Below are 7379 nucleotides of genomic sequence, written 5' to 3' on the forward strand. Positions count from 1 at the left end.
AGAATTTGAAGGGACAAGATCTCAGAAAGAATTGCCCAGATGATAAGAAGGGCTATTTTTGGTTTTTTTTTCCCCTTGTTTTTCTCTTAGTTTCAGAGATAGGTGAATTAAATTCTCACACTGTGATTATTTGTCTGTATTTCCTTTTAGTTCTGTCACTTTCTGCTTTGTAAAATGAGGCTATATTGTTATCTAAATATAAGGTTAGGGTGTTTCTATCTTTCTCTTGGATTTAGCCTCTTATTATATTGAAATAAGCCTATTTTTTCACCTAAATCTACCGTGTCCAATATGAAAATAACAAATCAACTTTTCTCTGCTTAACTGTCACATTGTACATTTTTCCCCATTCTTTTCCATAGGCCATGCAGTTCACTTTTAAGATTATTTTGATGTTTTCTGATGGCCTTTGACTTTTAAAATGGAGTATTTAGTCTGTTTATATTTAATATATGGTATATATGGATTTGAATCTTCCATGTTATCATTTTTTCTGTTTGTTCTTTGGGATACAACAGTAAAACGGAAACAAGAACAAGAACAAAACACATGTGCACTATATAATCCTAGGGAGAAAAACTTGACAGAACTGTACCATTAAACTTGTAAACTTTGGTATACCATAATAAAAAGTAAGGAAAAGCCTTGAATTTGGGAAGTCATTTTATGGTCCATCAGACAAATGTCTTAATCAAAAACTGTGTCACAGTTTAATAGCAACTGGGATTTATATAAATCCATCTAATTATTTATAAGCTTGCTTGATCTAAATAAATTTCTTTTCAATTTTATGTTAGAAGTTATTTTAATTACACCGACATCAGTATTTAAGATTCCCCTTGCAGATCATGCTGGGTTGCCATTGTCACTGCAGACATCACGCCATCTCCTGGGATCTCAATGAGGCCAGCTGATGCTCCAGAATGGGAAATAAGCCAATCTGGGAACAGACTGGATCCAGCTTCATTCAACATTACTACCAGTTACTTGATAATGACAGAATGTAACTAGGTGCAATTTATATTGACGCGCCATGCCTTAGGTGGGAAGGACAGAGATCCCAAGAGAAAGCTACCATTGTGGAGAAATTGTCTACCCTTCTGTTTCAGAAAACCTAGCACAGCATCACGACACAGCATCATGACACAGCATCATCGGCCTGTGCCACATGCCTGCATCATCACCATGGTTGCGGGCCAGCTCAAGGCTGATAAAGACCTCATGATGGGATTCCACCAGATGTTCCTATTAAAGAACGTCAAGGATGCTTGAGTTTGCACCGATGACATATTCAGACTGCACAACTTCTGCCGACCTTCTCTCCTCCCAGCCACATACTCATGCTGTTTCCCCCTTCGTTCTCTTCCCCATACCATACTTACTCCTCCAGATGCTCCAAATGTTAACAAATGAGCCCCACTGCAGTGGGAGCAGATGCAGTGTGCTATTACTGAGCTGTTGTGCATGATTCCTGGATGCTAGCTAGTTGCATCTGACAGAAGTTTGTGTTGTACCAGCACATGCCTAAAGACTTGAATAACACAAAAGGTCATCTTTTAAAAAAAAAGAATCTACTGACAAGTTGTTCTAGGAACCCAAAGAAGTGAAGGAGAAAGCAGCTGCCTCACCACCCACATATTGATTTGTTTGGATGTTTCAGTGCTTCATGATACAACAAAACGATGAAAATTTTCTTAACAAATAAGATAAAATTCTCATAGAGGTGACTGGCTGGCTCAGTCGGTTAAGTGTCCCACTCTTGGTCTTGGCTCAGATCATGATCTCACGGTTCATGGGATCGAGCCCTGCACTGGGGTCTGTGCCAGCAGTGTGGAGCCCGCTCGGGGTTCTCCCTCTGCCGCTCTCCCACTCACACGTGCTCTCTCTCAAATTAAATAAATAAACTTAAAAAAACATAAAATACAATTCTCATAGATGGATCCTTTAAGAGCATAAAATTGAAATCAGTTTCCACAACAGAAATCACCTCTTGGATGACAATCTTTAAAGTGGGTTGGCTCATGTATGCATACCTACTGCCGGTCATCCTACCGGGCGATGAGGCGATTTCTCTTGGTGAAAGTTAACTTATTTCATTTAAGAATTTTTTACGTCAGCATACTAGATCCATCATTTTCACCACAATAATAACATGTTCAAGCTTACTCTTCACTACGACTCTAATATAATTAACTTTACTAAGGCACCTTTCATTTTAGGAAAATTCTAGAATGGGAGCTCGTTCATTTATAATATTAGCTTTATTAACATCTTTTTTAATATGATAAATGTAGCTGTGTGAAAATTATTGATTCCAGGGAGGTAGTGCTGAGTTTTGTTCTGATCTTGATAGCAAAATGCTTTAATTTAATTTCAAGTTAATTTCTATTTAAATATGGAGCTACTGATATCAACACCCACATAACAATAGATTTGGCTGCTTCCAAATAACAAGATTTTTAGGTCGGGATATTTTTAATGCAAAGGATAACCACCTTACAATTAATTTGCTTCACCCAGAGGCTTCAAACAATGATATCACCAAATATTTTTGGAACAGCCATGATTTTTATCCAGATTATAAAAGAAAAATAATTTTTATTTCTCTTAACTATGAAAATTTGGAATGCACAGAAGCAAAGATTTTCACATGAGGCATGTGAAATTACTTGTATGTATCTACTGTAAGTACCTTTTAAATGAGGGGATATATGGAAAGTTCAAACACTATGACACCTTTAAAAATAAATTCATGACTTATCTGAGTGCTGTAGTCAAAACACTTCAGTACAAATGAAAGAAAACAAAGATAAAACAAATTAAAGAGCTAAGGTTTTAATATTTTAAAAGTATATAAATGTATATTCCAATTACTAGTGCAGGTTCATGAGTTCAATGAATAACTAAAAGTTATAGGCTAGCATTTCAAATCAGGCCCTGATAGTTTTGGTGTTATCTGTGCCATGTCTTCTAGCGAAAAATGTGGAATATCAATAGAGTCTGAAAAAACATGTAGACAAAATTGGGTATTGGGATTTTGCAGGTTTCTGTGTAAGAAAACAATAATTGGCTTCCATGTAGGTGAAAGCATGATCCAGTATCAGGAAACAAATGGTTAAAAGAAAGTACAGATAAATAAAATTTAAGATTAAACTAATGGATGTATATTTATTAATTCGAGATTTTATGGAGCCACTAATTTGTGTGAGACTTGATGGAATAAAACGCAGAACATATATCACCAAAAGAAGTTGTAAATATAATACACAGAGCTCCTTTATCTTTTTACAGCTTCTCCAAATATTATCATCTTATAAAACCATAATGCTATTGCCGGAACCTGGGAATTATCACTGGTAAAATACTACTAACTAATCTACAAAATTTCATCAAGTATCACCAATTGTCACATTAATGTCCTTTCACGACTCCAGGATCCAATCTAGAATGGCACTTTGCATTTAGTTGTCATGTCTTCCAAACTGAGAAGTGTCATGGCCTTGACACTTTTGAAGAGAACTGGCCAATTACTTTGTTGAATGTCCCTCACTTTGGATTTGTGTGATGTTTCTTCAGGATGAATTCCAGTTAAGACATTTTTTTGCCAGAATGCTACAGAAGCAAAAGTGAGTTCTTCTCATTACATCACATCGAGGGGTTCATGATGTTGATATATCTTATTACTGATGATATTAACCTTGATCACTTGGTTAAAGAGGTATCTGTCATGTTTCTCTATCATCAAGTTACTATTTTCACCTGTGTAATTAATATATATCTTGAAGACAGAATAATTATAATGCTATGAGAAAATCTTCATGAGGAATTTGCAATGTGTCATCAGTTCATACATATGTTAAGTATCACTAAAGTAGTACTCTATGTAGAAATTACAATGAAAGCATAATGAAGTAATAAATTCTAATGAAAATACTAACTTCAAAATATAATTTCATTTTTCCTGCCAAATATTTTCCTTAGTAATATTCATTTACAGAGATTGTCTATTGCTAGTTCTTACATACTTTATTAGTACATCTGCAAAAGCAAAGAGAAACAGCTGAGCAGAGAAGTGTAACGGAATAGCACAAGGCCTACAGCAGAGTCTCTTTCCCCCAGAGTATGCTGATCAGGAAAACAACATTGCCACCAGATCTCAGTGAAATCAGTTCAGCAAAAAAACAGAGTAAAGGCTTGGCCCCCTTTTCAGTCTTCTGTACATTGCAAGAAGATTCTGCTTAAATGCTAATCCTTTTACTTGTTATTTTGAACAAAAACGATCCCTATTAAAACTGTCCATAATAAGTCCCTCTCTCCCTCTGTCACTCTCACAAACACACACATACACACACATCATATGTATTATGCACAAGCAAAGTTCCAGTGAATCATTATTTACAAAAACAGGTGGTGAGCTGGGTTTGGTGAACAGGGCCATAGTTTGCTGGTGCCTGCTTGGACCGCTCAGAGCAGAATATCTCTGCCTTGACACTTTTGATACTTGGGCTGGGTAATTCTTTGCCTTGGGGAGCTGCCCTGTGCATTGTAGAATCCTGAACAACATTCCTGGCCTCTACACACGAGATGCCGGTAGAGCGCTCCCACCCCAAAAGTCATCACCCCAAATGTCTAGAGATGTTGCCAAACGTTCCCTTGGGAACCAAATCACTCCCAGTTGAGAACCACTGCGCTCCAGTCTTCTCCCCAGAAAAAACAGACTTATTCCACTTTTTCATTGTTCTTTGTTTTTTTCTCAGTACCTGCTGGCATTTCTGAGTTGAGAACTTCTCTGACACTCAAGGTGGGATACACAGAAGGTTAAAAAATCTCCAGAGGACTCAGTTCTGACTCTCTTCTAGAATGCCAAGAGCCCTAGCTGAGACAGTCTCTTCTCCACCTTTCATAGTCTTCTGCCATTTGTTTCATTTATCTTATCCAGGTTTTGGGTATAAGAAACAGAAAGAGTACAATAAAATATTTTATACTCCCTGATATGTAGTCTTAAAAGATGACTCTCATCTGAGTGTATGTAGTGTCATGCTTAAAAAGTGGTTAAAAGTTCAGTAGCCAAGTACAATGAATTATGAAATCAACTCCTGGGTCTGCTATTTAAGGGATGTGAAACTCTGGGCAGGATACACAGCCTCTGCTACTCAATTTTTTCAGATAGAAATTTATAGTGGCATTAATATACAACTCATAGTTGCATGTAGTATTATCCTCATTTAACTCTTAAGGGTTAAGTGAGTTACTACATATAAATAACAGGGACCAGTGTTTAATAGTAAATAGTATGTATTAGATATCACTAGTATCATTTTTTTAAATTATAATTATCTGGAAAAGCACTGACAAGTAACTTGACAGACATCATGCCAATGATTATTAATACCCACAGCCTCTCAACCCAAAGTGAAAACAAGAATCATCAAAAAACCAATTTTTCAAAACTAGAAGCACTTGAATTTGAACTAATTTAATGCACTATTTTAAAGGGTTGAAAAGTGGAGAATTTGATATTTTAAGGTATTTCAAGCATGAAGGATATAAATGCCAAAAATACAAGCGCCCCATTACAGTGTTTTCCTTTAAGTAATTCTTCTCTCCCCTAAAAGACAGTAGCAGAGAAAGGACTAGTGTTTCATTAAGGTGGTACGTACTCACATTCTCCCTAGAACAACTTTCGCCTCCTGTGCAAGTGCACACATTAATCTCTCTTTATGGAAGGACTTTCACCCCTTGTCAACGTGTAGAGGAAAGGTTTTTCCATCCTTCAAAATTCATCATATGTCATGTAAGGTTATAAAGCTAAACACTAGAAGAAAGAAACCCACACACAATTCACACAGCAGAAGAGAGAAAACAAAGGAAGCGTTTAATAAAAAAAAAAAAAAAATAAGAGAACTAAGATCAAATATTTGTATATCTGTAAGCAGAAATGCAATAAAAGTTCACATACTGAAAGGAACAGGTTGAACGGATAAAAACAACACTAGCAAATATATCCTGTATCTAATGGGTATATCTAAAATGATTTAAAGGTAGGGGTGCCTAGGTGTCTCAGTTGGGTAAGCGTCCGACTTCGTCTCAGGTCATGTTCTCACAGTTGGTGGGTTCGAGCCCCGTGCTGGGCTCTGTGCTGACCCTGCAGACCCTGGAGCCTGTTTGGATTCTGTGTCTTCCTCTCTCTCTGCCTCTCCCCGCTCACGTTCTGTCTCTCTCTGTCTCTCAAAAATAAATAAAAACGTTAAAAAAATTTTTTAATAAAAAATAAATAAAATGATTCAAAGGCAAAAGTATGAACCAACCTGTGTCATGGTATTAATGCTAGAATTCTTTTTTTTTTTTTTTAATTTTTTTTTCAACGTTTTTTATTTTATTTTTGGGACAGAGAGAGACAGAGCATGAACTGGGGAGGGGCAGAGAGAGAGGGAGACACAGAATCGGAAACAGGCTCCAGGCTCCGAGCCATCAGCCCAGAGCCTGACGCGGGGCTCGAACTCACAGACCGCGAGATCGTGACCTGGCTGAAGTCGGACGCTTAACCTACTGCGCCACCCAGGCGCCCCAATGCTAGAATTCTTAAGAAAAGAAAGGGCATGTTATAAAGAGCACTGCTGACACTGATAAAATTTTGGGATTAATATTTAGTTACTCAATAACAAAATGTTTAAAATATGAAATGCAGAGTGCAAGAACAAAATTAAGGGAAACCATGAAGGAGAAACAGATTTTAAACTACCATGAATAGGTAATGAATAAGTCACATAATCTTCTTGAGTAGTTTACCATATAATCTAACAGGAAAAAAATGTAGTAATACAATTAGTTCTGTCTTATTTTGAATTCTCCCAGATGTAAGTCTTAAGACAAGAATTCCAGTAAAATGTGTTTATTAGAGGAAATAAGAAACACAAGTAAGGAAAAGTTATACAGTGAAAGGAAAGCATCCCATAAAGGGTGCATAATTAAACTACCTGTCACAGATTAATCATACGGGAAAAACTCTGAGAAATGGTATAAAATATGACCAAATTTATCCACCCCAGGGAGGGAGGCAGCTAGGGTATTTATTTATATGCCATACCCCAGCAGTCCTCGGTTGATAGTTGTGGGGCATGTGTAAATTCAGAGCTTCTGGACTACTCACGGGAACAGGATAGGCTTCTACGATTTCAGAAAAACTCTGTGTCAGATATGGACACTTGCAGCTGGAAGATCAAAGGTGCACAATGAAAACAGTAGAGTCTGAGGGATACGAACCGGGCACCACAGGATAAGGCAACTGCTAAAATGCAGCATATGTTAGATCACAAAGGAAATTACAATATATTTAAGGAAGTAAAAAAGGCCATATTTTCCAACCACAGTGGTGTAAT

General features: G+C 36.9%; 1 pseudogene; it reads left to right on the forward strand.

Moving 5' to 3' along the window:
• Positions 1-923: 923 nt before the first annotated feature.
• On the forward strand, positions 924-1413 carry LOC125918242 (nuclear transport factor 2-like; annotated as a pseudogene).
• Positions 1414-7379: the final 5966 nt, after the last annotated feature.

The sequence above is a fragment of the Panthera uncia genome, unplaced genomic scaffold (assembly GCF_023721935.1).
Source record: "Panthera uncia isolate 11264 unplaced genomic scaffold, Puncia_PCG_1.0 HiC_scaffold_591, whole genome shotgun sequence".
NCBI lineage: Eukaryota > Metazoa > Chordata > Mammalia > Carnivora > Felidae > Panthera > Panthera uncia.